General features: G+C 46.6%; 1 protein-coding gene across 18 annotated transcripts in view; it reads left to right on the forward strand.

The window, feature by feature from the left end:
* The window catches only part of ERC2 (ELKS/RAB6-interacting/CAST family member 2), an 877,102-nt gene that overhangs the window by 773,472 nt on the left and 75,794 nt on the right, over positions 1-27,836 (forward strand). For 2 of the 18 annotated variants that reach the window (XR_014796702.1, XR_014796704.1), the window contains exon 21: positions 6,452-6,634. The exons of 14 other annotated variants lie outside the window; for them this stretch is intronic. The gene's annotated coding sequence lies outside the window, so the exon portion shown is untranslated. Of the gene's footprint in view, positions 1-2,808; positions 2,955-6,451; positions 6,664-27,836 lie in introns of those variants that run through there. 2 more of the 18 variants (XR_014796703.1, XM_084903103.1) reach the window with 2 other exon arrangements.

Raw genomic sequence — 27,836 nt, forward strand, 5'->3', positions numbered from 1 at the left:
GCTGGGTGAGTTGTGTAAGTCACTTAACTTTTCCCCCTCAGTTTTCTCTTCTGAAAAATGGGCATGATGCTCCTGGGACCTACTCTGTAAGTGCTGCAAGGCACACACACACACACACAAATGATACTATTTTTAAAGCACAGAGCTGGGCATCCGTGTCCTTTATCCATTTGGAGTACTCTGCAATTGGTGCGTTATAATATAATGATATAAGAGATCATTGGGTATCTTTATTTCCCAATAGGATATTAATTACATTAAGTTCATGGAATTGGAAAAGATTATTATTTTGCCAAAGAAAACTGGGCAGTGTTTGTGTTTTCCACATGAAGGAAGGGAGAGCAGCACAAAGGAGGGAAGACCGGTGCAGAACTGCAGAGGGAAGGACCAGGCTGTCCTTCCTGATGTCCCTGCCACATAAATGCCTTTCCCCTTGGGCTCCAAGAAGAACCCCCAGCTCCTCCCCAGCTGTCTCCTGACCTCTCTTCTGTAGACCCTGCTGTCAGATAATCTGATGACTTAGAACCTTGATGACTTTGGGGACGGTTTAATCCCGTGGGTTTGAAACTGTTTTGATACAAAACCTCATGCAGTGCTCCAGGTTCTGAAAGGGCCCTTCTCGGATCCCTGCCAGTTAGATCCACATGAGCAATATAACCTGTGAAAACAGGCTTGGTTGATCTGTTCATTTTACAGATGATGAACCCGGAGCCCGTGGCGTTCCGTGAGTTGTTATAGTTCTCACCTCTGAGGTTTGAGTGTCCTTGCCTTCCCCAGTTCCTTTCCCATCACACTGACCCCTCCTTTCCCACTCAGATGGAAGAAAAAGAAAAGCAAAGCTTGATTCGGGATGGCTTTAGTCAACTTGCCCACGCCCTTGCGGAGTTCTTAGACCCTTCCAATGTCACAGAATTTTTGACACCCCCCCCCCCCAAAAAAAAGGAACAAAATCATTCTATGGAAAATGTTGAGAATGTATATACATGCATTTTTCTATGGAGAAAGTTTGTAACTTTTATCCTATTTTGTCAAGGGGGGTTGTGAGCTTTCAAAGGGTTAAAAATTATTTCCTTATAATTTGTCCCCCTAAAGTTCTGATTAAGTTAACAAGTTTAACAAGTACATTCACTGTCTTAGCCTTTCAAGGCAAATGCAGCACGTAACCTAAGGAGGACCCAAGGCCCAGGCTTGCTGAGAAACAGCAATCGGGCCCAGAATTCTTCAGGATGATTCTGCAGCTTTAGTTCTCAATCTAAACTCTCACTGGAACCAGGATCTAGCCATCTTTGAACCCAGAAAGCTTAGAGTTGATACGCATGTCTACTTACAGTGCTCCCAAAAAGCGCATTGGATACAAATACTGATTTACTTGCTTAATTTTGCTTTGGTCTTTGATTAGGGTTTGTGCATGATTTGATCTAGGCACTTTCCTGCTTTATTCTGAGGAGTGGATTTATGGTTTTTATCAGATCCTCAAAAAGTGCATTTTATCATATCCTCAAATTAGTCTGCAACTCAGAATAAAAAAGTAAGTGGGTAGTAGGTGGGCTCAGTCAGGAGGCACTTCCATCAAAACACCCTGACCCCATCCTGTGGCTTCAGTGCTAGCTGGACTGGCAGGGGCTGCTCTTCTCTTTTATCACAGAATGAGGAACCAGTAGAGTGGCCTGTGGATGTTTAGCCATAGGAAGATGCCCTGGGAAACTCATTCTCTGTGTATCAAGAGTTGAGGACTAGCTCCTTCAGTTTTCTTACTAAATTCTACAAAGAACAGCTAATTATTCAGCTTGTAAGAGTCCCAGTTGACCTCTACAGAGCCTCCAGATGGATACTTCTATTTTTCTGTTATTGTTTGTTTTAAACATTACCTCTTCACCAAAACAAAAATTAATAAGCCTGAAATAACAATGGGAAGAGGGCCAAGTCTCCTCAGAGACTCCTTTGTTCTTGCTCTTTCTCCATTTGAGACATAGTCACACCCTAGCAGCCAGATTCCACTGGTTGCAGGAGAGAAGTGAGAGTGGTTGGAGAATGCAGAGCCAGAGGATGGGGCAGCCAGAACCGGGTGTCCACTGGCTGGAGGGGAGCTGCCTGGGAACTGAGGAAGCTGTGCTGACCTAACTCTGATCTTCTTAACTTCCCTAAGTCAGATCTCCAACCCCAGGGCTTTGGAACTTCTGGTGAGGGAAATTGCTAGAACCCAAACATTGTCCAATGAAGCCCCACCAAAGACAGTCTTCACACATTAACTAACCTGATTCTTCAGACAGACTTGATCAGGGTGTGGGGATGCACAAGTCTGTGCCTTGAAGCAGAGCCTGTGGAGTTCCTGGGAGCTGCCTGCGTGAAGATATAACTAATTAGCTCAGTGAAGAGGACAAACCAATTCAAAGGCCTTTCTGAAGGCTAGCCAATGCATATGCTAATTAAGTGAAGTTTATCTTCCCTTCTCAAAGGAAGGAGCCCTGCAAAGAAAGTAAATGCCTTTCCTTGGTGAAATATCTATAAATCCTTAAATTTTGCTTATTTTAAGTGTCTTTATCCACATTTGTCCAAATAAGTGAGGCCTTACCATTTTGGGCTTTTTCTCTGTGGTGTGAGTTTTCGGTCTTTGCTGGAAGGTCATTTCTGTTTGACTCCAGCCTCTTCTACTCATGGGTGAAACTGAATCCTGGAAACCCAGCAACAGTCTTAAGGTTTCATTGTCTTTCCTGTGGAAATGAGAATTCAAAATGTCTACTTTGGAACTCTCTCACTATCAATGCCTGTTCTTCTCTTCTTTCTCCTTTTCCACTTCCTGGTCTTTAGGCTTCAGAGACCCCATGGAAAGCAGTGCTGCCATAGTGGAAGCTCCTGTTCCTTCAGCGCTCCTCTGGGGGTACCCCACATGCACTTGTAAAGTTCTAGTGAGGGTGTGGTTCTCTCACTCCTTGCACTTTAAATAGAAGACACCACAGCACTACAGGGAATTTTTAAAAATATATATATATTATTGATTTTTTCACAGAGAGGAAGGGAGAGGAATAGAGAGCTAGAAATATGGATGAGAGAGAAACATCGACCAGCTGCCTCCTGCACACCCCCCACTGGGGATGTGCCCGCAACCAATGTACATGCCCTTGACTGGAATCGAACCTGGGACCCTTCAGGCCACAGGGGACCTTTCAGTCCGCAGGCCGACTCTCTATCCACTGAGCCAAACCAGTTTCGGCAGAACTTTTATTTTTCAAAGATGCTGCGAAGCAAATCCAATACAGACCTCAAATGTCCTATTAAAGCAGTGGGTCTCAACCAGAGGTGATCTGGGCCAGACTCCTTGACATTTGACAATGTGAGAGACACTTCTAGTTGTCCCAACTCAGGGAGAGGGTGCTACTGGCCTCTGGTGTGTAGAGGCCAGAGGACTCCACTGCACATCCTATAAGGCAGTTTCAACTTCAATAGAGCCAAGGTTGCAAATCCTGCATTAGAGGAATTCTTGTTCTTTTTCCTCAAGGCCTGGGAATGAAGAAAGAAAGCGCTCCATTTTAATGAGTACACACACCCTGGTGTCTTACATCCCATATGGATCCAGGAATGGGAGAGGAGAAGAGTACCACTGAGCAGGGCAAAGTGCAAGGTCGAGGCAGGCCTTCTCCGCACCAACAGCTGTCTCAGCTCCAAGGAGAGACAACTTTGACCAAAGAGAGGACCAAAAAATTACAAGGATGTTTAGTTTGCGATAAAAATCATTTTGCAGATTAAAGTGCTTCCTCTTGCCCATAAAATGGTATGTTCTTTAAATAACTCAGAAATAGGAGGCATGTGACTGTGTGGTGAGCAGGAGGCAGGACTCAGAGCCTGGTCAATGAATTCCGTCCCTGCAATGGAGCTCTAGGTGGTGGTGCTCTCTCTATATGCTACCCATGTTCTAAATGCTGCTTGCTGCTGCCCACACGAAGAGATTCAGGGAGTTTCCTGGAACCAGTTTCTCTCTGCGTCTCTGGGCTCCATTCTCCCTTACTCTGTGGCTGCTCAACCAGCCGATCTCACCTCCTCTCGCATACAAGCCCCCTGAGGAAGAGGGAGACTCTTTCCCAGGATTCTCAGCAAAGTCACAGTGTCTCTCATTGGTGTTGATTGGGTCATTTGTTCATCCCTGACCAATGCTGTGGCCAGGGGGATGCTAGGAGCCGACTGAGGTGACACCCCTGAGCCTCTTGTCACCCATCTGTGCTGGAAGTGGGACAGATGTGTTGCCTTAAAGAAAATTGGGGTGAGATCATCAAAATAGGAGGAATGGATGCCCAGGACAATAAACACATACCCCACAGACACCCCCATACACACACTACTTGCTGTAAAGAGGCTTTGGATTCTGCAGACTCAAATCCTTGCCCTGACTTTGTCCTTAATGCCTGGCTTTGCCGTGAACTGGTTGCATAGTTTGAGATAACCCCACAACTCTCTCCCTGTCTGCTTTTTATAATTTGCATCATGGAAGTAGTAATGCTATTAGGGTGGTTCTGAAAACCAAGTGCACACAAGTAGTTGTTTTAGATGCCAATGAATTCAGTTCAGCTTATGGAATCCAGAAGAATCTAGACCAGCTACAACCCACCCAGCTGGTCCATGGCTGTCACTTCGGAAGCCGGGGTCTAAATTTATCCCAATCCTCATTGTTGCAGGTCAGTGAGGGAAATCTTCTGAGGTCAATGAGTGAGGTAATTGGCTTGCTGTGGATCTTGAAAAAGTCTCTGTTAAATGACATAATTGGTTTTAATTATATAATTACGGCACTTAAAGTGTGGGGGTGAAAGGTTACTATTATATTTAGAAGTGGGATCCCCAAATGAAGCCAGGGTGTTTGAGCCAGTCTTTCTTCGAGTTTCTCTTTTCATTTTTTCAGAGGAAAGTCAGAGAAGGCTGGCCTTGGCCCTGGCCATTTTGGGATGATTATCCTACATGAGGTAGTGCTGGGACTGCTCACAGCATCACAGGGACCTTTGTAAAGAGACGGGAAAGGGCTTCCGTAAAGACCCCATTGTGATCTGAAGTTAATGAGCAGTGGGAACTCAACTGTCAGCAATTGAATCTGATTGGGCAGGGTAATTATATGATTGCCTCTGGTGTTTGCACATGCACGGGGATATTTTTATTGGAAAAAAACTAATTGCTTACTTGCTTAGTGGAGGGAAAACCTAAACAAATTTGTGTTGTCATCGGTTAAAAAAGACATCCTTTCTTTGTCTGAAAAATAGCTGTGTGCTCTGCGTTTTCGAAGTGAGGGCCTTGTTTCTCTCCGTGTTCGCATGACTTGAATGATATGATGATGTGAAAATGTAAAGAGAAGCTACTTTGGACTGTGCATTTTGGTAAAATGACAGCGTACTTATGGCCGTGTCTTAAACCATCCCCTTCCGTGGTCTCCTTCATGCAAAGGCAGCTCAAGCTACTCAAGACACTGGGAGTTTCACGGGTTTTTTGTTTATTTTCCTGTGTCCTCCTGCATGGAGGCCCCTGACAAGATTGGCTTCATCAGCTTTCTGGGTTACCTTCTTGGCATAAAGCGCAGGGGAGGTGTCCTGTGTGTGTGGTGGCCTGAAACACACCAGCGGGGAGAGCGGCCAAGTGCTCCCTCTGCGATTTCCTGGGGACTTGGAGGAAAGGGATGGGCAAAGTGAGAGCCAAAGGGAAGAAGCTGAAGTGCAGCCCAGGGTCTTGTTCGGACTGCCTGGAATGAGCAGAGCAGGTCATTCACCCGCCATGATGATGTGCAGAAAGCAGATGGTGGAGTCCATTCTATAGTGTTCAACTCCGCATTGTGGTTGTTTGTCTATCTTCTTCTAGAACTATTTTCTAAGTTCTTTCCTTTCCTGAGATCCGAACTGAAGAGGTCGAAACAAGATGGGATTAAGGGGATTGGAGGACCAGCCTGTGATGAGCTGCAGACCCCAGGCCTGGTGCTCTGGTCGGGTGGAGGATTACAGGCTGGAGAATGGCTGAGAACAAAGGGTTTTCAGCCCCTCACACCAGCCACGCTTTCTCATCTCAGATTCTTGCACCTTCTCAGACTCTTGAACACACCCCAGACTTGTCTGGCTAATTAAATGGGCCCTCTGGGTTCCGTGTTACATGTCACTTCTTCCAGGAAGCCTTCCATGATCATTGACCACCAGTTTGGGTTGGCTGCCCTTGCTTTATACTCCCTCTAAGTTCCTTTGCCCTTTCTTTGCTTATCTCCTTGTTCAAAATGGCCCATGAGCTCCATGAGGACCGGGCTTGTGTTTATATCTGTCCCTCCTATATCCCCAGGGCCTGGCACAGTGCTTGATGAGTATGTTTGGAATGACTGAATTAGAAGAGGCATGGTCGCTGGGTGTCGTAGGGCATCGTGGTGTGTGCTGCGTGGGCTTCCCGACTCTTGCTGTTAATACCACTCTCTTGTTGCTTATAATTTTCATTGCCCCAGATGATCCAGCTCTGTTGGAGGCACGGAGGCACAGTCCAATCTCATGCTGTACATTGATCACCTGTCCAACCTTTGCCTAGAGTGGGAGCCCCCAGTTCCTTCAAGAGATCCACCTTTACCTGTCTTAAAGAAGAAGAGGAGGGAGCCAGCGGGAGGAGCCGTGGCAGTGTAACGCCAGAGCAGGTCCAGTGTTTACTTGTACCCTTTTGGAGGTGGGTAACTGCACATGCCGTGGGGAACGGGCTTTTGGAGAGAATCTGCCTCTGACCTTGGATTCGGGGGCTCACATGCACTGCAGTTTTTCCTGGAGTGTAGGGATTGCTATTTTTGTATTTAATTCATAGACTGTTCCATGATTCCCACCAGCGTAGAATAGGAATCCAGGTTCCTCATCCACATGAGGTAAATTGTCACATGGGCCTTATGCTGTTTGTGTCTTGCTTTGTGGACATAGAGTACGGTTCATTCATTGGTTCCTGCTTCGTGACTATTATATTTGTTATTTGCTCTTGGACATCTATGGTTTTCAATGGTCTTTCTTGTTTTGGTTCGCTGGCTTTTGATGTTTTGAAGCCCATCTCCCAGGTCAACTTCCTAGACCATGAGATCCCGAATAACTACTGAATAGATGAGATTTTGTTTAGGATCATGCCTCGGTGTTTAATTATAGCCCTGCACAATTCTGGGGTATGTCTAACCAGCATTTATCCTAAGCAGAATACGAACCTACTAGAGGCCCAGTGCATGAAAGTTCATGCACTGGAGGGGGAGTTCCTTAGCCCAGCCTGCCCCCTCTCACAGTCTGGGAGCCCTCAGGGGCAGGAGGCAACCCAGTGATGAAGGAAAGATGACGCCCCCATCTGCTGCTGCCACTGCTGGCAGCACAAGCCTTGGCTGGCCCTGGTTACCTGAGCCTAGGGTGACCCTAGCCAACTGGGCAGCTGCCATCCGAGGCTTGCCTGCACCTTGGGCCAGCCATGGGGGGCTGAGGGGACTGGGGGAGTCTAGAGTCAGGTGTGTGGAGTGGCAGGGCATTCCTGGGGGTGGGCCCTGCCTTGTTACATGCCTGCCACCCTGGCAGGGCTGAGGAGACTTGGCGGCAGGCATGTGGCAAAGCTGGGCCAACCCCCAGGAGCCATCTTGTGGTTGTGGGCGCCCCATATTTGAGAGTGTGGCAGTCAATTAGCAAATTCCCTCCTATTGGCTGTGGGTGCTGTCATCTTTGCAATGGTGTGAGGGCCAATTAACATATTCCCTATTTATTAGATAGGATAGGATGACCATGCAGGCCTCACGCAAGAGGGCTTTCTAAGGAGCCCCCAACCCCCAGCCATCCCTACGTTTGAACTGCCCATTGTCGGTGGGGCTGCAATCGTCATTTCTGGGTGGGTGGGCATTTGCATGTGGCAACCACAGCCACACTGTGCTGGGCAGGGGGAGCTCTCAGAGTCCGCCTGCTTCTTGCATCATGGTCTCTCCTCAGTCTGAAGCAGTTTCTTCCTCCGCTGGTTCTGAGTCTCTGTTTACTTTATATCCATCAGTAACATCTCTGCTTTGGCATAATACACATCTACACTGGAACATTTGAGGGTTCCTTCAAGGAGAGCTTGAAAAACCTCTTGCTCCCCCCCCCCCCCCCCAGTGTATTTTATTTATTTATTTAAGTTTATTTTTCCATTACAGTTTGCTTTCAGTATTATTTTGCATTGGTCTCAGGTGTACAGAAGAGTGGTTAGACCATCATAGTCTTTACAGAGTGCTCCCCCGATATGCCCAGTACCCACCTGCACCATCCACAGTTGTCGTAATGCTACAGGACACCTCTTAGAGCGGGTGTGCTCACCAGCGCTGTGCACTTTGACCCGGCAGGATGGGCCATGGTGGGTTTGGCCAGGAATTCCAGGCAAAGCGCGTTTCGTTTCGGTTTGGAACAGCACCAGGGATGCCTCCCATCTCACCTCCTTTCTGGACTGAGGCAGGCGATCACTGCCTACAGAAATTACCATCCGAACAAAAGCATCTTTGAGTGACATCTGATTTATAATTAAGTTGGCGATGCAGTGTCTGAAGTGTCTCATCCTGTGTAATCACCATCTATTTCCCCTGGCAGTATTTCTGCGTGCAGCGTAGTCCCTTGTCACCTGGTGAAGGACTCATTTAAGAAAAGAAGGGAAATTAGAGTCAATGATTGCCATCATAGGTCGAACTCAAACCACTGATCATTTCTATTGTTTTGTTGGTGAAAACACTATAATGTTCCTTCATTGACTGATTTACTTACTCAGGGAACAGATTTGTGTGTTGTTGTTGTTATTGTTTTTAACTTATGGAGTTTTCTTTCTTTCTTTTAAAATTTATCTTTATTGTTGAAAGTATTACTGCTATCCCCTTTATTTTTTTTCTTTCCCATTGACCCCGCCCCTTCTCCCAGCATCTGTCTGTGTCTATGCGCTATGCATATAGGCATACAAGTTCCCCGGTTAATATCTCCCTCTCCTGCTTCCCCGCCTGCCTCTCCCCACTCCCACCTTCCCTCTGAAATTCATCAGTCTGTCCATGGTTCTGTGTCTCTGGATAAGTGCCCTGCCTGGACCATCACTTGGGGCCTCATTAGAAATGCAGATTCTTAGGCCCCACCCAGACCTTCTGAATCAGAAGCTCTGCAGGTGGGGCATCCAGCAAGCTGGGTTTGAAAGAGCTTCCCAAAGGGGATTGTGCTGCACACAACAGCTGGAGAACTGGTGGTGTGAAACCCGTGTGAGAGTGAGGTGAGGACAGTAAGGGAGTGCACTATCCCCATCTTAGAGGGGCTTGTGATCCAGTCAGGGCACAGGGCATCATCCATCAGTTGGGCAGAGTGACCTTTACAAAATGTGAATTACTGCATCCACTCACTTCCTGAGTCTCTCCAGGCAGGTCCCTTTGTACAGGAATAAATGCAAACGTGTGGTTTAGGCTTACAAGGCCTGGCATGCTCCATCCCCTGCCTACCTGCCCACCTCAGCTAGTGCATTCCCTCACTGCCCTGGCGCTCTGCCACCCACCCTGGCCTTTCCGCTCCCCAGACACCCCCACTGACTGTGGTTTCAGCAGGAATCTATGTTGAGGAAGATGAAGAACAAGAAAGAGAATTGCAAAGGTTAAATAATAGGCGTGGTCACCGATGTATTTTTCCCTATGGCACAATATTTCTAAAGCAATGTTCCTATTGGCTAATATATTACTACTAGAGGCCCAGTGCATGAAAATTCATGCACTGGAGGAAGGATCCCTCAGCCTGACCTGCCCCCTCTCATAGTCAGGGAGCCCTCAGGTACCGGAGACAACCCAGCCATAAAGAGAAGGTGATGCCCCATCACAACTCTGCTGCTGCCACTGCTGGCAGTACAAGCCTCGGACAGCCCTGGGCAGCTGAGTGGCTGGGCAGCTGCCATCTGAGGCTTGCCTGCACCTTGGGACAGCTCTGGGTGGCTGGGGGGCTAAGGGGAGTGGGGGACTCTGGATGCAGGCATGCAGAGCAGCCGGGCCCTCCTGGGAACAGGCCTGGCTATGCAGTGTGCCTACCACACTGGCGGAGCTGAAGGGACTGGGTACCACCATCTTGTGGCTGTGGGTGCCACCATATTTGAGGGTGGGGCAGTCAATTAGCATATCCCCTCCTTATTGGCTGTGGGCACAGCCATATTTGTGATGGTGTGAGGGTCAATTAGCATATTCTCTCTTTATTAGATAGGATATTGATGCTTCCATATATTGGGATCATATGTTAATGTGATAATGAATATTAGTGGCCTCATCTTATAGTGTAGCCATCTGAGAGGACTTAAGGGTCATGAAAGAACTATTAAATGTAGTTGAGTCTTAGCATAATGTCTTTGTATTGCTTTCTCTCATTGAGAGTTGGTCCTGCAGGCACAGTGCTCAGCTACACACTGTAGCCAAGTAAAGATGCTGAGGGTGAACTCCCCTGCATGGCACCAGCACATCTCCGGGCAGATGCGTGGTTCCTGGTATTTTCACTTACTTTTAGGGGAGACAGTAACCGTGTTCATTAGGCTTTTGCTCTGTAGGAACTTACTGATGAATGCCAGTTTTGATCTTTGGGATAGTAAATGTGCCATGTGATTTGGGAACAAAGCAGCTGTTTGGATCTGTATTAAGCATGAAAAAAAATGGTCCCTCCGGATTCTCTTTACTATAAGAAGGGAACACACATTTTAAATAGGATCTGTCAAAGAAAAACCAACTTGAAATAGAGGCAGAGGGTCTCTTAAGGATTTAGGACGAATAGAGCCAAGAACAGGAGCCATGGCTTGGGTTTGGGTCTGGGTCTGGATTTGGTTTTGACTACCCACAGCTCTTTCCTGGTCCCAGGCAGTATTTTTTGAGTGTCACATATGCAGATTGGGGTATTATTGGCTGTTTAGGAGCCTCTCATTTGAGATGGTCAGCGCAGAAGGGATGGCCGGTGTGGAGGAACCATCCAGGAGGGAGGCCGGTGGGAAGTGCTGGCTCCTGGCGCCTCAGCTTCCCTTCTTCGTCCAGTTCCTCTAGGAAACCAGAGAGGTCTCCTTAGCACCGGAGCTCCCTGACTTGCCAGGATGCCCTCAGCTAGTCTGCCCTGGGCGGCTGTGAACAAGACAGGCATGCCCTGCCCCTGCCCCCCAGGAGCCCACAGCCCGCAGGCCAGAACTTCGGCAAACAACCACAAATGCATTTGCACACTTGGAAGGGTAAGGAAGCTGGGAAAGGAGAGAGGAGGGCAGGCTCTCTCTGTGGGCTCAGGTTGAGAACTGAAGGATGTTTCTAGTTTGATGGTATGGTAGGGTGTAAGGGAGAGTGTCCCCAGGGAGCTGGCACCACTTCCTTTACTAGCTGCACTCTCTCTGTAGAAGCTGCCACAGCAGAAAATCTGCAGTGAAAACACTCAGTCTCCCTGCAGGGTGAGCTGCAGGAACTGTGATTTTCCCGTGTCCACTAACACCATGCCCGAGTGTGACATCAGCACATGCACCCTGCCCAAGTGTGTCATCAGCATGTGCATGGTTCCCGAGTGTGACATCAGCACCTAGCCATGTATTTCTCTTCCTTTTGTTGGTTCCCCTTTGAGATCCTCCTTTTGGGGGAGCCTCTTCTGGTCTCCTTCTTGAGAACATAGCTTACTGGGGTGAGGTGTGGGGGGGGGTTGTATTATTCCCTGGAGCTAACATGGCTTTTTGGCGAGGCATTTGAGCATCTTCTGAGAATCTTGCTGAGTGTGACCAGCAGCTCCGAGAAGAAAGGAACTGTCTCTGCCCATTGCCTTCTTGACTGGGAGTCGTCGCTACCCATGTTGCATCGTCCCAGGGAGAGCACAGTTTGAGGGTAGGCTCTCTGACTGTTCTTGGTGCCCAGCACTCTGACTTGGCACAAACCTGGCTCTCAGAATAGTTGACAAACAAAAGAAGGGATTCTGCAAATCCAAATGCCCTTCTAGTGCAGAGGCTTGGTTTCAAGAACGTGAAATAGAACCGATGCCTGATTCATCTATTATCTGCCCATGAGGAGGCAGCTCTGGAGGACTTACTGCTTAACTGTGAACCAAAACACCATGCCTGGCACATGGTAAATTCACCATCCATCGTGAATAGCAGAGACGAGGTGCAAAATCAGCTTTAGCATCTGGGTCCCTTCATGTTCTAGTCCCACTGAATATGCAGGAGCCCCAGTGTTCTACTCTCTCCTGTCATTCAGAAGCGACAGTCCAGGGTACCAGGTTCTGAGTGTGTCTGCTTCTCTTCAGACACATAGGAGGAAACTCGGGGCATGTGCTCTGCCATGTGGAGGGCCCAAGCACGTCTCACTGGCCGTCTGCACAGAGCCTGGGTGAACAGAACTGACAGGGAGCAATTCAATTTCAGGGTATTCTGATGGGGTTTTTAAAAACTTAACAAATTAAGGATGAAAGTCATTTGAAGCATCTACGTTTCTTTTTGCGGTTTCTGAGAAGACAGAGGGTTTCTTTGAGTAAAGCGAATGGACCATTTCTGCAGACCTGAAAAGTCTGAGCCTGTGATGCAAAACAGAACCTACAAGTCCACTGTGGCCCGGGTGCCAGTTTGGCTGGCCCATACAGGGTCCTCAAAACCTCCCAAATAGCACAGTAACTCTAGCTTTCTGGATTGGGGGTGGGGAGAGGGATTAGGTGACCCAGCTACACAAGGCCATGTTCCCAGAGAGTCCACAGCAATCCTCTTTGTAAACTGCCCTCTCCAGTTTATGCTTACTAATGTCTGCATTGCTTACCCCCCTCAGGCCTCTCATTCCTGTTACCTGCCTGGCCTCTGTCACACAGTGAGCAGCCCTGCCTGGGACCTGCAGAGGAGGGCCAGGTGGTGGGCTGGCTGTGGTCAGCAGCAGCGTGGATGATGTCTAGGTTTGTCTCTCCAGTCACCTGTCCAGATTCCACATGCCAGGACCCCTAGGGTCAATGTCAATGGGTCCCCACCCAACCGGAACTTCTCATGAGAACCAAGTGGGCACCCCCACCCCCACCCCCAGACCCCACCTCAGGGATTCTGACTCAATTGCTCCGGGCTGTGCCGCATGCGCTTTGGAAAGCCTTCCATGTGGTCTGTGCCCAGCTCACCTGCACTCGGGACAAGTGTTCTGCTCCCATCGGCACTCTTCTTGGCCCAGGTCCTCTTCCTGGATTGGTCTTGACCGTCACAAACTACGGTCATAAACCACGCATTCAAGGAACACACATGCCAAAGTGGCTGGTACAATAAAAGGGGTAAAGTGCAAAAACCGAAAGCATTTTGATGTGAAATCCCATCTATACAAACAAAAATGGGACTTGGGTGGGGAAGGTGGTAGACACAAACGCTTGCCTTGTCTCAGACACGGGAGTGGGAGGCGCTGTTATGCCTGCCGGGTCCCAGGGCAGCCAGGTCGGTGCTCCTGCAGGCAGCCTGTATTTTCTTGCTGGAGGCTTGTGAACTGTGTTTTTCTTTATGTGGACAAGTCAATACTTTTGCCAGACTATATCTAGTATTTGCCTCCTTTACATGTTCCTGGTGTTCACTAAGCCCTTTTAACCTGCTACATATGTTTTCCATCTACGTGAATTTATTGCTTCTTTTCATAGCTTCAGCCTTTTCTTCTGGTGCATCTGTTATCCTCAGGTTCTTCACTATCTAATGCCCATATCCATCATGCCGCCCTTCATACGTTACATCTCTATATTCTGGGATAACACGCAAGTGTGTGCGTTATTTCACGGATGTGTTCTCGGTGTTGGTGACTGAGCTCTTAGCTGCTGCTGCTGCTGCTGCCCATTGTGAGGCCAATATTACGTGTTTAGTGGGTGGTGGGTGGTAGATGTCCCCTTCCATTGTCCATCCTCTGCCTCAGTGCCCCCGTGAGCTTCTACACTGATAGGGAAACTGAGGCCAGGGGAGGGAGTGACTTGCCAAAAGGTCACATGATTGGCTCCTGGTGAGGGTGGGAACCAGACATTGGTCTACAGTCTAGGGCCCATTTTATCCTCAAAATTCCACTTACAGGATCAACTCTGAGGTACAAAATAATTGCATAGACAAAAATCATGACTGTCATCAACCTAATCAAAATCTTGCACCTGTTGAGTGTGAATATTCCAACTAAGCACTGTTTGCCCCATATTCACCCTTACACACACACACACACACACACACACACACACACACCCTCTTTTCCAGCAGAGCTTGCCAAACAACTCCCCTTAGAGCAGGGTAGAATGTGGAGAGAATGGAACATGGTGATTTTCAGTTGGGGGCAGTTCTGCCCACCCCTCACCCCTGAGACTTAGACATTTTTTGTTTCAGGTCTGGTATGAGGTGGGTGCTACTGGTATCTAAAAGGCAGAGGCCACGGACCATGCTAAACAGCTCAATACCCCCAACCCCTGTCCCACACAATGCCACATAAATATACGTGTGGCTATTTCTGATTATGTGTATAGAGACTCCTAAATTAACACTTCATCTTAAAACATTATTGAATTCCTAGTAGCTTTTCATCATCAGGTGTTTTTCTGAACCAAATGACAAGAGAAATACTATTACTTGGGGAGGAGGGGTGTGCAAAATTGTCTGATCTTGAAAAGGAGTCCGCATCGAAATTGTGCTGCTCCTGTCGTTCCTGATACACGTGAAGTTTGGTTGTGCCTTTGTCAAGTAGCTCCCAGCCCAAAGGAAAAAAAAAAACCCTGAATGCCTGATGGCTCTCACCAGTGGCTACAGTGTCAGGGCAGATCTGGTGAGCAGATGTGTCTGGTAGAAACTTTCCACTCTAGAATAGTTCCTTCAGAGGCAGGAGGAGGGTTAGGTCAGAAGAGAATGTGCCAGACAATATGCCCCTTTTGCTAATCAGCGCTGTCATCTTGGCTGCCCCTCCAGCAGCCTCGTCTTCCTGAGAGCTTCAGTAAAAAGGCTATTCAGCAGATACATCTGGCATCGGCCAGGATTGTTCTAGCTCAGCTCAAACAAGGAATGGATTTAATCAGATTCAAAGGAGCTTTAAGACTCATTCCATGACAGCGTTACATCTCCGGAAGAGCTCCGGAAGGCAGATGATCGAAAACCAGTTTCTTGAGCAAATCTTGCAAATGACGAATGCAAAGTAATTGCGCTGGCTGTGCACAAGTCTGAAGTCTTAGAGACATTTACCGGGCTCATCGGGACACATACTATATCCAGTGCTTCATTGAATTAATCTAATTAGTCTTCAGAGCAAGCTATGAAGTCGGTACTGATCTTATGACTATTTCATAAAGATAGAATCTAAGGCTGAGGCTCACTAGGCAACTTGTCCAAAGTCACACAGTGATTCCTTCTTCTTTAACCATTGGGCTTATAAGATAGTCACACTGCTCGTTTTGACTCAACAAGCTACTATTTTAAGCTCTATCCCTTGTTTCTCTAATTGGAAAATGCATTTCTTATAAATATACAGTTATTATAGGAAATGATTATTTGAGTTCATTTTATAAATTTGGCAAAAGGCTACTATATTTAACAGTAACAGAAACACTGAGTTTGATGAGAAAAGTATTTTCAAGTTGTCTTCTCTCCTCATTTGCAGTCTCCATGCGTGATAGGATGTGTACAGTGGTCACTTGCAGGGAACCAGAGTGACCTTCCAGGCAAGAATCAGTCACTTTCATTAACAAGATGTGGCTTTTACCTGATCACATGGCTTCTCGGGGTTTCAGACTTCTTCTGGCACACAGCAGGTCATAGTTTATGTAACAACCATTTCTTTGGCATCTGTTAGTTATTCAGATATAATAATAATCCTCAAGTAATGTGATCTGTTATAGAAGAGAGATTGCTACCTCTATGAGGGGCTCTGAGCACTGCAGGCTGCCTTGTCAGGCAGACACCAGCAAATGCTTATTGAGTGCCTACTATGTGTCAGGCTCCATTCCAGGAGTGAGAGCTTGCAGATGAATTTCACTCGGGACAGGGGGGAATAGTAAAACAGTAAACTAACAAATAAGGTGATTTCAGAGACAGCTAATTGCATGAAGAAAATGCGATAGAGCGGTATATTAATAATAATGAATAGGGATAGGAGGAGCTACTCTACCTAAAATAATCATAGAGGGCTTCTCTGAGGAGGTGTCACACACACACACACACACACACACACACACACACACACACACGCCTTGGAGAGTGAGGACAATTTTATAGGCAAGGGAAATAATTTTAATTTTATCTGTTAATATTGCTGTAGCAATACCTTTTGGATTAATATGTGTGATTATGCTTTTTTCCATCCTTTTATTTTTCAATTTTTCTTCCACTTCATAAATAACATAAAGCTTTTTTAAAATCTTGTGCCTCTGCCTTTTGATGAGTTAATTTAAGCTGTTTATGTTTATTGCGATTAATCCATCTGCACTTAACTTTGTCTTTTTATTTTGTGTGTCTTATTATCATGGGTGCGTTTTCCTTTTCTTTTTCTTTCCTCTACTGCCCTGTTTGAACTGACTGTGCTTTCTCTATTTCTTTTTCTTTTCTACTTTACTGATTTGGAAGTTACATATTCTATGAGTCTTCTCTCCACAGTGTGGATATTATCTAATGCAGATTTTGGAAAACACTCATAGGCTCTTAAGTGCTCCTCCTTTAGTTGGTTTAACGCCTTTCTCTAGTGTCCTAACTCCCAGCGGTTTTCTCTTCAATAGGCCGGGGTGCAATTGCAAGTGTAGGACATGGTCAGTGTGAGAATTACATCTTGGAGTTTGGATTTCCAACTTGCCTTTGCCAAGACCTGTGCCCTATTACTTGAGGGTCCTGGTCATTGACAAACTGTAAAATCCTCATGGGTTATGGGTAACAGTGTGGCTTCCAAGCAAGCAGTCTCTTCTGTTGCCCTTCTCCTTGTCTGCATTTCAGCTCTTGTAAGTGATGATAAATGTTAAATGGCTCCTGTAAAACTGTTGAATTGTCAGTTTTTTAAACTGCATAAAACACTGACATTTTCATTAGATCCTGGCCCCGAGGAGTGTCCGGCTTTCATCGTAATGGATTTGTTTACTTCTGCAGAGAGTCTTAATGTGCTGCCTAGGAGAGAGATCTTACTGTCACCTGCTCTTAAATGGGAAAGTCTTTGTTCAGCCAAAGATTTTTGGAAAAGGACTTGAAGAGGTTTTTTTCCCGCTGCCCCCCCCCCCACCCCCGCCCGTGCACAGCTCCCTCTTGCCATCTCCCAAAGGGGTAAAGGATGAGAAGAGAGTCTTTGAAGAACTTCAGTATTGGACAGGGAAAATTCCAATATAAAAATATCCTGCAGAGTCCATTAAGAGACAAAATGTTAGAAATTGCTATTAAACCACTATTTAGCTTCAGTGTATCCTGTTAAAGAAAAGCAAGTTATATCTATGTCTTTGTGACCTAAATCTTTTGGTCTACATTTAAACAGATATCTTGATTTTGGATTAATACACTCTCTTGTGTATATTAGCAGAGAAAACATTTCAAACGGCTGGGTCCTGCTAAGCAAATAAGAAAAGAGAAGACTTTTATCTTCTGATCATTGCACTATATTTTCAACATTTTTTCAGAAGATGCCAAATTCTTCATGAACAAATGTAGAGTCTTCTCATTTTAACAAGCTGGAAACTGCGTGTGCTGAAAGGGCCGGGAATGTTAACTTTCCTGGAATCAACAAGTTTGCAATTTATGGCAACATTTCTTGCTTATTTTTAAAGGAACGTCCTTTTCTGTATTAGCTCCTTGAATGTCATTGGCAGGTTTGTCTACTTTTGCATTTCAAGAGAAGCAGCCTAACATGGGAGGCAAAGTCCCTAGTCAGGCATTTGAATTCTGCTTCTAGGACCTGTGTGATAGTGGATGAGTTAATGAACCTTTCTGAGCCTCTGTTTTTCTTTTCCTTAAAATTAAAATAATAAATTAACTTTTCAGAGTTGATATGAACATCAAGTAAAGTAATATATGTGAAGTGTTTAATACAAAACCTGGTCCATAGTAAGGGACCATTTAATGACATTTGGTGATGAAGATGATAAAGATGATGATGATGATGATGATGATGATGCAAGTGCTGCCGGTACAGACAATGGTAATAGAGATGATGGTGGTGGTGATGAGGATGTTGATGATGGTAGAGATGATGGTGGTGGTGGTAGTGGGAATAACTGGATGTTAGGAGCCCTTTGAAAAAGGCTGAGAGGTTTATTAAGAAAAGGCAGAATTATCTGTTACTACCTGCCCTAGAGTTCCCCAGCTTCTACTTGGATACATTCAGTCATTAGGAGGTCCTTTTTGAATAAAAATCCATTATTGACAGAAAACCACAAATGCCTACTTCACTCATACAACTTTCTTTGCAGGTCTGCACCTGTCTTTGCAAAGGCTAAGAAGTGGTACTTTGAGTCATTTTATCCTTTTGACCTCCATTTCCTTCCTAAAGCTTACTCACTCCTTGGCATCTATGGCATTAGGTGTCCTGGGGTTATTCTGTTTCTTTGAACATCTCTCTGCCATCTCTTTGCCAACTTCTCTTTCTTCAGTCATTTGGATACATGAGTGTGGAACTGAGAGAAGGCAGTTCAGAGAGGGCCAACAGGGAGGTTGGGGCAGAAGCTGATTGTAATGTCACAGAAGCAAAGAAAGGCAAAGTTCCAGGTAGAGGGGGGAGGTCAGTAATTTTGAATATTAAAGAAATGGTTAGGATGAGGAAGGTTGAGCAAGACCAGTACTTTTGTCTGTGAAGGATCAATTTGGTATTGGGACACTGGGATAGTGAAAGAAGAAGGATGAGGAGTACCTGGGGGGTAAGGGCGTGGAGGCCACTGACATGGAAAAGAGAGAGGAAGTTGCAGGGTGAAAATACTTTTTTTTAGATAAGAGAGAATAAAGTGTATGTTTAGACCAAGAGGAAAGAGCCAAGGGAAGCTGAGTATGAAAATACAAAAGCAAGCAGATATTAATCCTGGGAAAATGGGAAAAAGAGAAGTTGATTAGCCCATAAAAGCATCCACAACATCCCCAGTGAACAGATGGGTGAGGAACAGTGTAATCTGTGAGGCTCATGTTCAATGACCTTGACCTTCTGTGACAAGGTGAGCCTTGGCAGGTATAGCTCACTTGGGTGGAGTGTGGTCCCCTACACTTACAGGTCAAGGATTTTATCCCTAGGATCTTCTGTGTACCATAAATACCCTGTAATCCCACAGATGGCCCTATACTGCTCCCACTTCACCCATGGGCCCCTCCCTTTCCTTCTCCCCATACTCAGCCAGCTTTCAGATGGTTATTACATGGAAATAAATCACTGGATGACCTGCACTACGGTGAGGAAGATTGCAAAGGTGTAGTGTCTCATCCCACCCAGGCATTAGTGTGACAGGTAGTTGAGTGGAAGGAGCACAGGCTCAAGAGTCAAGGGCATGGAGTGTAGTCCCAGATCTATCTGGTTGGTTACTCTGTTATTGTGCCCTTCTATAGCACAGGGTGTCATGTCTTTCTTGCTTGCCATTCCATCATTAGCCTGTTATCTACTACGTGGTATAGAGGAGGTACTCGTTGAATTTATTTGAATGGGTTAATAGAGAGAGATAAAGATCTTCAAATACCCCATTATTCTATGCAAATATGAGGGACTATTACTCTGATGTGCATTTTAGCAGCACAATATCATTCCAAGGAATGACTTTCTAATAGTAGACTAATGTCAACTACCGCTGGTGGGCCAGTGAAAGGAGATACTTTTAGCAGGGCTTTACAGAACGGCTTAGATTTAGCCACCTAATGTCTTCATCTATTGGTTTGGCTTACAGATAAATTAGCTCCTACTTCTTCCGTAATCTGACCCAAGGTGATTTAGTCATTTCTTATTTTTAATGTTAAAATATATATAGTGATCTGTCATTATAGACAGAGCTATGGTCCAGGCAAGGCAAAAAGAGATGAAAATGGTTTCTAAATAAAAAAGCAGCTTTTCCTTCTCATCCACTCTTTCTACATTGTCCACCCTCCCTGCTAAATAAGATCTTTTTCTACCTTTCCCCGGGACCCACCAGCATGGAGAAATCGATTGTCAGCCAAATCCCCAAAGAATAAAAGAAAAATATGTCTTCAGAAGGAGAGGGCAGAGGGGGAGAGATGGAAGCATCAATAAAGGCTAAAGGGATTGGCCTAGAGTGTGCAGAATCCTACAGGGTGTTTATTTTCAAAACAAAAGCTTACAGATTAGGTATTTTTCAACAGATGAGAAAAAGGGAATGAACAAAGCTTGTGCCTGGGCTTGGGGACATGCCCGCAGTGGCCCGAGCAACTGAGTCAGCAAGAGTGGCTTTTGTTCTCCTGGGCCTGGCAGCAGCTTCTGAGGACACAGGATTCACCAGTGAGCCAGTCATATGCTCTAGGAAGGCTGTGTCTGGCCACCCTTCCAGTTTTGCTGGGTCATTTAGCATCCTAACTTCCTGCCCTGCCCACACTCTGGAACCGCCCGGGGAAGCCTCACCAGACATTCATTGGCAGCCAGCCTGGCATGATTGAAGAGATGTTCCTCACAAGGCCCGCTTTTGGCTGGCATCGTTTTGGGCACTGCTCTTTCCCACAAATATTTCTTATAAAAAGCCTTTGAGACAGGAAAGTCATCTTTTCTTTAGAACCTATGAGTCAGAGGAATAGACAGACATAGCTCGATTTAAAATCCTCTTTGGCCCCTTATGTGCTGTGTGACCTTAAGCAACTGGGTTACCTTTTCAGAGCCTCAGTTTCCTTCTTGGTAAAATGGGACAAATTGGGCCTGTGCCATCGCTGTGGAAAGGATGAGGATAATGAAGAAGAGGTGTTTGACAGATGGTCTGGCAAAGAGAAGGTCAGTGCTGGCAGTGAACCTGGCTGGAGAGACCCCCAGAACCCAGCCAAAACATGAGCTTTTCATCCTTGGGGATGTTTGGTTTGGGCCTCAGTCAGCTGCTTCTTCCATCAGAACCACACACGCTTGTGTTTTGTGTGATGATTCTCTTTGTGAATAGCTCCTAGTCTGCATGAGTAATCACATCCTGCAGGCTCTGCTGGGCCCTGGGTCTCCGTGTCTGTGATGGAAAACAAAGGGTGTAAACTCGATGTTGATTCATTTTTAACCACCTCTGGGTGCCACTCCAGCCCGATGTCTGGAGACTGTCCTCTAGACCTTCTACATCTAAGATCTCTCTCCTGATCACAGTGCGAGGTCTCACAGAGATGGACACAGGGGCCATGTGTGAGAGAACACAATCCTAAGGAATAGAAGAGATAAAACAGAGGGGTTAAATGAAAATACTTCTCTATAAAGAGCACGTGCTTTTTTTAAAAAATATATTTTATTGATTTTTTACAGAGAGGAAGGGAGAGGGATAGAGAGCTAGAAACATTGATGAGAGAGAGACATCGATCAGCTGCTTCTTGCACACCCCCCACCGGGGATGTGCACACAACCAAGGTACATGCCCTTGACCAGAATCAAACCTGGGACCTTTCAGTTCCCAGACCAATGCTCTATCCACTGAGCTAAAACGGTTTCAGCAAAGAGCACGTGCTTTTAAAAAATTGTTTGCAACATGCTCAAAACACAAATGAAAATCAACCACAATTCTACTCCTCTAGTTATGCATAGAGATATAAAACGGGAAGCCAGGGTTCTGTACCCCCTCCTTTTGACATTTTGATGTCTGTCCTTCCCACTCTCCCCCTCAGTTTGAAACACATTTCCCTAGTTACGTGTATACAGACCAGGATACATATTTTTTACAGGACTGTGGTCCGCAATTTGCATTTTGGGGTCATTGCAGTTCACTGATGCTACACCGAGTTCATCCCTTCAGGTCAGTATATGTAAACCTCCCTCCTGTGTTTAACCAGCATCCTGTTTCATAGTGTGGGAAAGCCATATTTATTCAGTCACACCCTTTCCATGGGCAATAGGTTGTTTCCAGTCTTTTTGTTGGTACCAAGGAGGCTGCAGCAAATAGACGTTTATGTTTTGCTGTGTATTATGGTGGTTTTTACGTCTGTGGAATCAACTCCTGGAAATATGGCTCCTGAGTCAGAGGGTATACTCTCTTTAAATTCCAATAGAGACTTCCACATTGATTTCCACAACGTTTGAAAGTACCTTATGCACCCACCGATAGGATGGGGAGCACCCATTGCCCCATAACATTGCCAGCTTTGGGCATCATCAGTCTTAATTTTTTCCCAGTCTGTTGAGTGAAAAGTTGTCTCACTGTTTCTATTTTATTTCCTTTACTTAGGTTTTACTTCTTTTCATGTGTTCACTGGCCATTTTTGTCCTAAAAATCGTTGCCCAATTGTATCCTTTTAAGTGAAATTGTCTTTAAAAAATATGTTGTCTCTCTTTATAATTGATTAAGAAATGAATAAAGTGGTTTTTTGATAAATGCTTTTGAGAAGGCGAGACCTCCCATGGCTGCGGGGAGGAGGAGGGTTTCGCAGAGTGGAAGTGCGTGAGTGAGAGGCAGTAAGAACTCCTCCGGTGTGCTGTGTAGTTCACAGGCATTTTTTTCTCATGTGTATTATTGCCCCCATATGCTGCTCAGCGCAGCCCTGGGAGGTAGGCTGAGCTCCGGATGACCTCTCAGCTGTCAGACCTTCACCTTGCCCCTGACTGATGAGGCTTGCCTCTTGGGCCTGACCCGAGAATTCCGAATCCTCTGCTTGCCTGTCTCCTGCTGGGACTATTGCCTGACAACCTTTCATGGCCCTGTGCACACCCCCCTCCCAAATCCCACATGCGCTCCGCACACTTCCTAGCATCCTGGGAACCCTTTACAACCAACCTCCTTTAAGAATCTGGTTCCATCTGAAAGACTCCCTATGAAACCGGTGGGTGATGGTAGTTTTTATTCTGATGAATAAAAATTAGTTACTGTTTCTTGAGCACTTACCATGTGCAAGGCCAATGCTATGGTTGGTCAAGTCCATTGCACAACTCCAGGGGGTACCACTCACTGCACTGTCATTGAAGGTTTGCAGAATTGTTTCTGCCTGATGGCTGAAAAGTGTCTTGAAGAGGGTGCCTTTTTAAAAAATTAGAATCTCTAGAATAGTGGGCAGCAAGGTTAACGATGTGCCAAGCACCATGCTATGTGCTCTAAACACATTAGTTTTTTTTAAATCATTCCAATAGCTTTCTAAAGTAGATGACATTGTACTCCCCCCCTCCCCTCCAAAATTGAAGAAACAGCCTCAGAGATGTTAAGTTACTTTCTCAAGACACACAGCTAATAATTGAACTCAAGTTCAACTGTTCCCAAAATCTGTGCTCAACTCTTGGCCTGCCCTTCCTCTGTATGGGGATCCTGTTGTCTCCAGAGTCCTCTGTAATACCTCAAGCCATGGTTATGGTGCCAGCTCAGGGTTCAGTCCACCACTCTCTTCCTACAACTCTCTAGGAGGGTGTTGTGGCCAGTGGGTGAACTTGAAACTATCCCAGACACCCTGGTGACCCAAGAGTGCCTTTCTGTGACTAATACTGAAGCCTAGGGCCCAGCTGCTGCCCCACAGCGATCTCGTCCGGACGTCAGCACCTCTGGGTCTAGCCTGGGAAGGCGGGGCCCCCTTTTTAGATGTGCATCTCCCTCAGTCCGGGTTTCTTGCTCTCTGTCCCAAGACCCGTTTTCTCTGACCACACTCAGAGTATGGGCAACAGTAACACAGAGGTGCTAAGAGTGAGAGCCAACATTTCCCATCTTCTGAGGGTGGTGCTGATGGATGGGGACCGGACCTGGTGAAAGGGCTTTTCTGGAACTGATTCATCAGGAGGAGGGATTTCCCTCTCGCTCTCTGCTTTCACGTCTGAAGTTCATGTGTCTTTTTAACATTCCGCCGACTTACTGGGGCCTAAGTGGAAAGTCGTCTTTAGGATCCATTTGTTCTGACTCAATTGCCAAGGCTTTATGATGTTGTTCCCGCTCTCGGAAAAGCGCTCCAAATGGTTTGCATGACGGATGTGCTCCGAGGCGCCCTGATTGATGGTGGGCAGGCCCTGGCCTGAGGGCCGTTCCTGGAAGGCAGGGCTGGGGTCTGTGAATGCCATCACCGCCGGGCTCCAGAAACAAGGATGTCTTCCCTTAGCCATTAGCGCAGCCAGCATGGAGCTTCGTGCTGGTTCCTAGAGGAAAACCATGGAGGAAACAACCTCGATGTGTGTGCCAGGCACACGTGGGGAGTAAGGAGTCAGAGCTTGGGGTTCAGCTAGGAATGCAGACCATGTTTTTAGTCCCATGAGTAATTTATTCGCTCTGTGGCTTCTAATCCTGTGTCTGGTCAGTGAAAGGGGGCGTTTTTGCAGGTCTGAAGGCACCAGTATTTACTTTTTAAGAGTTCTGAAGCCAGACAGCTGGTTGCTATTACCAACCGGCTCCCCTTGTCATGCTGACCCTGTGTGAGTGGCTCCCTGCGATTCCTGGCTATGGAATGGGGTTGATAAGAGCTGTTTTATAAGGTCATTGCTAGGATTACATGGATGATCCATGGGATAACATGTGTGAAGAGTTTAGTCCAGGGCCTGGCACATGGAAACCACTGAGCAGTATTCTCCCCAGCACAGCAGACAAGGCACTGTGACCGCAGGGGACATGGATGGCCTGACTCTGCTATGGATTTGACAGCCACTTTCGAGCATGAGGGGGCAAAATCTAGTCACGCGGGAAGTGGACATTTGCTGTGACCTAGAATTCTACTTTTAGGTAGATACACTAGGGAATTGTTTGAATCTGTGTACAAGGGGACATGTGCAATTAGTGTCAGTGAAGTTTTAGCAAACATTTGGATGGTTCTCAAAATGTTCATCCAAATGTTCATCAGTTAGAGTTTTGGTATATCTATGCAGTGGGAGACATCACAGCATTAAAATGCACCGGGACCCATTGAATTCACATGCATAAATAGCAAAAACATCATGCTGAATGAATGAAGCAAGTGTAAGGGTGATAAATATAGTGTGATAACATTTCTTTAAAATTTCAAAACTTGAAGATTTATTCTACATATATTAATGAATGAAACATAGAGAACAAAAGCACTGACTGTATGGCATTCAATAAGATGTATAACAAACACAGGAATAATACTCTCAACTTCCATTAGTGTTTATTTTGGGATTAGGGGAAGTAGGAGACGGAAATCAAGGATGTGGGGGGCTTAAATTATATTTGTATATTTTGTTCCTGGAAAAATGATTTAAAGGGAAGATGGCAAAATGTTAAGATTTACTTACTCCACTGGATGGTGGGAATATACATGTTTTCAATACTTTTTTCCCCTACATGTTTAAAATATGTCACGGTAAAAATTGTAATAAACAAAATCAAGTGGTCTGTGGAAGAGAAGAAATGATACAGTGACAACACTCCTTTCCAGTAGTTTGTCTCTCTTTTTCCTGCAGCAAAATGAGAGGGGGGAGGGGGACGGGCTAAGGAACTTCATTTTGTGTCACAAACATGTGAAGCATTAGGATATTTAACAATAGCTAACAACCATGACTGTGTTTCCTTCTGTAAACGCAGAATGGGGGGATATATTTGGTAATAGTTGCATTTCAAATGCAGTGACATACAGTTACACTTTCATTATAAAATCTTTCCCAGAGTAGCGTGGGATCTATGAATAGCATTTCTCTAAGCATCGTGGCTGGGATCCTCCTTCCTGCTGGCCTGGGATGGCTGGGCATCAGCACTGGGAAGGCAGGGAGAGCTGCGCAGTCCAAGAGGCACTCCACAGGTCTTTCCAGGGCTTCTGCGGGGCAGAACCCCAGGTCCTCTGCTTGCATCTCGGAGAGCTTGTGGGCGCCTGCTTTTCCCTCCTCCAAGCACACTGGCCTCCCTTCAGAAATAAGGTCCCCTTAGCCAATTCCCTCCCTTTGGGGAAATATCAACCCCCCACTTGGTTTCCTCTTGATTCTTCCTCTACCCCCATCATCACTGTTTCTTCTCTGGCTCGGGGTCACCGCAGGTGCACCAGGGCCAGAATGTCAGACCTGCAGTGGGGGGCCTGTGCGTGACCCCGGGGACGCAGCCAGCGGCACCCCTCCTCCTCTCGGGGTAGCCTTGCTCTCAAACACTGCTCTCCCAAAGCTTCCTTGCGCCCTGCCTCCCACCACTGCAGGCTGAGGGGAAAGGATTTTCTTGTCTTGTTTTCAGTCTGGTTTTTTGATTGTCGTTCTGCGGTTCTGCTCTGCCTCGCTTTGTTTATCGGCATCAAAGCCCAAGCCAGCTGTGTTTGTTTGTGGCTCTTTCATTTCCATGAAACCTGGGGATTTTTCTAGGTCACTCTGTGTTCTTAATAATCAGGAAGGTGGTTCACATGGCCACAGAGGAAGGACTGGGGTCAGGGAAACCTCAAACCCACAGAGGCCCCTCGGTAGCCCTGCCCTGGGCCTGGGTGACTGGAAAGAGCAATTAAACAAACTGACACGACTTGGGGTTTTGTTGTCTTCTGGGGTGAAGCCCCCCAAAGAGCTTTCTAACAAGGGCATTTGGGTAGAAATCTTGCTGGTTAGTTTCAGCGGCACCATATGACAAAGATCGAGTTGTAAAGTCTAGAACCCCAGCAGTTGCAGGGGTAAGGGTGAGGGTGAAGGGCATGCTTGGAATTTTCTTCATATCTTCATAACTGGACCCTTAGCTGGATTATTTAAGGCCCGAGGTTATAGCTGTGGAGCTGCTTGCTGGAGGAGCACTGGGCTGAACGGAGCCCCAGGGGCCTCGCCTGGGACCAGGCCACTGGATGTCCGAGGACAGTCACTGGTGCAAAACCCTGAGCCTGACAGAGAGGAAACAGAAAACGGAATAGAGGCCCCTTTTAGAAGTTTTCTAAGGCTGTTACCACCCCCTGCTAAGTGCTGCCCAGCAGACAGCACGGACCCCTGTGGAGACTATACTGGGTGCCACTTATCTCAGAACAAGCCAGGGAATCTGGGCTGAATAAACGGCACCACTTGAATTTTACAGTAAATGGGTTGGGGGGAAAGAAAGCCTCCACTGGATTGCGGGGACCTCAGCAGCACAAGCAGCTCAAAGGCGCCCAGTTTCTGCCTGAGCTCCCCTCAAACAATCCTCCCCCCTTCCCCCCCCCACCAAATGGACTGACATACATCAGGCTCCCGACACAGCAAAGAAGGCCGTATTTGGATTTGTAACTCCCAGGGCGTTCGCAGGCAAGTCTGGTTTCCTAGTCTATTGACTTGGCGATAAAATCAAAGGTCTGCTCAGCTTGAAGTAAGCCATTTGTTTGGACACCTCCCTCTTCGGATGGGAGTGCCCTGTGGGTGATTCCAATTTGCAGGTGGCGTCCCCTGTCAGTCTCCCCAGCTCGATGAGGAATTGCTGCTCTGTCTCATGTTGTCCTTGAACATGTCCTTCTAGTCCCACTCTGGGGGCTCTGGAAAAAGGCAGCCTTCGCTGTGTGAGGTGGACTGTGGCTGCTTCTTGGCAGTCAAGAGCAAGGCCATAGCTGGTTCCTTTAAGCGAGAGAGTGGAGAGTGTCCCAAGTGTGCCCCGTGTTCGGGGTCTCCGTGTTGAGTGGAGAGCATGGGAAGGTAGGAGAGGTGCGGTTTCAAAAGGGCCGGCAATTGCCTTTCCTTCGAGTCTCGGCTACACCGGGGTAGAGCCAGGAACGGAGCCCAGAACACCTGGCATGAGTAGCTGACAGCAATAACAGCTGTCTTTAGTGCACATTGATGGAACGCAGGCATGGCTCGAGAGCTTCGTGCCTGTTAAAACTCACTGAGTCCTCATCAAAGCTCCAGGAAGTGGGTGCTGCTATTGATCCCATTTTGCAGATGGCGAAGCTGAGTCTGCAAGAAGTGAAACATCTGGTCC

This window comes from Pipistrellus hanaki (genome assembly GCF_964339955.1).
Source record: "Pipistrellus hanaki genome assembly, chromosome: 13".
In the NCBI taxonomy this organism is placed as follows: Eukaryota; Metazoa; Chordata; class Mammalia; order Chiroptera; family Vespertilionidae; genus Pipistrellus; species Pipistrellus hanaki.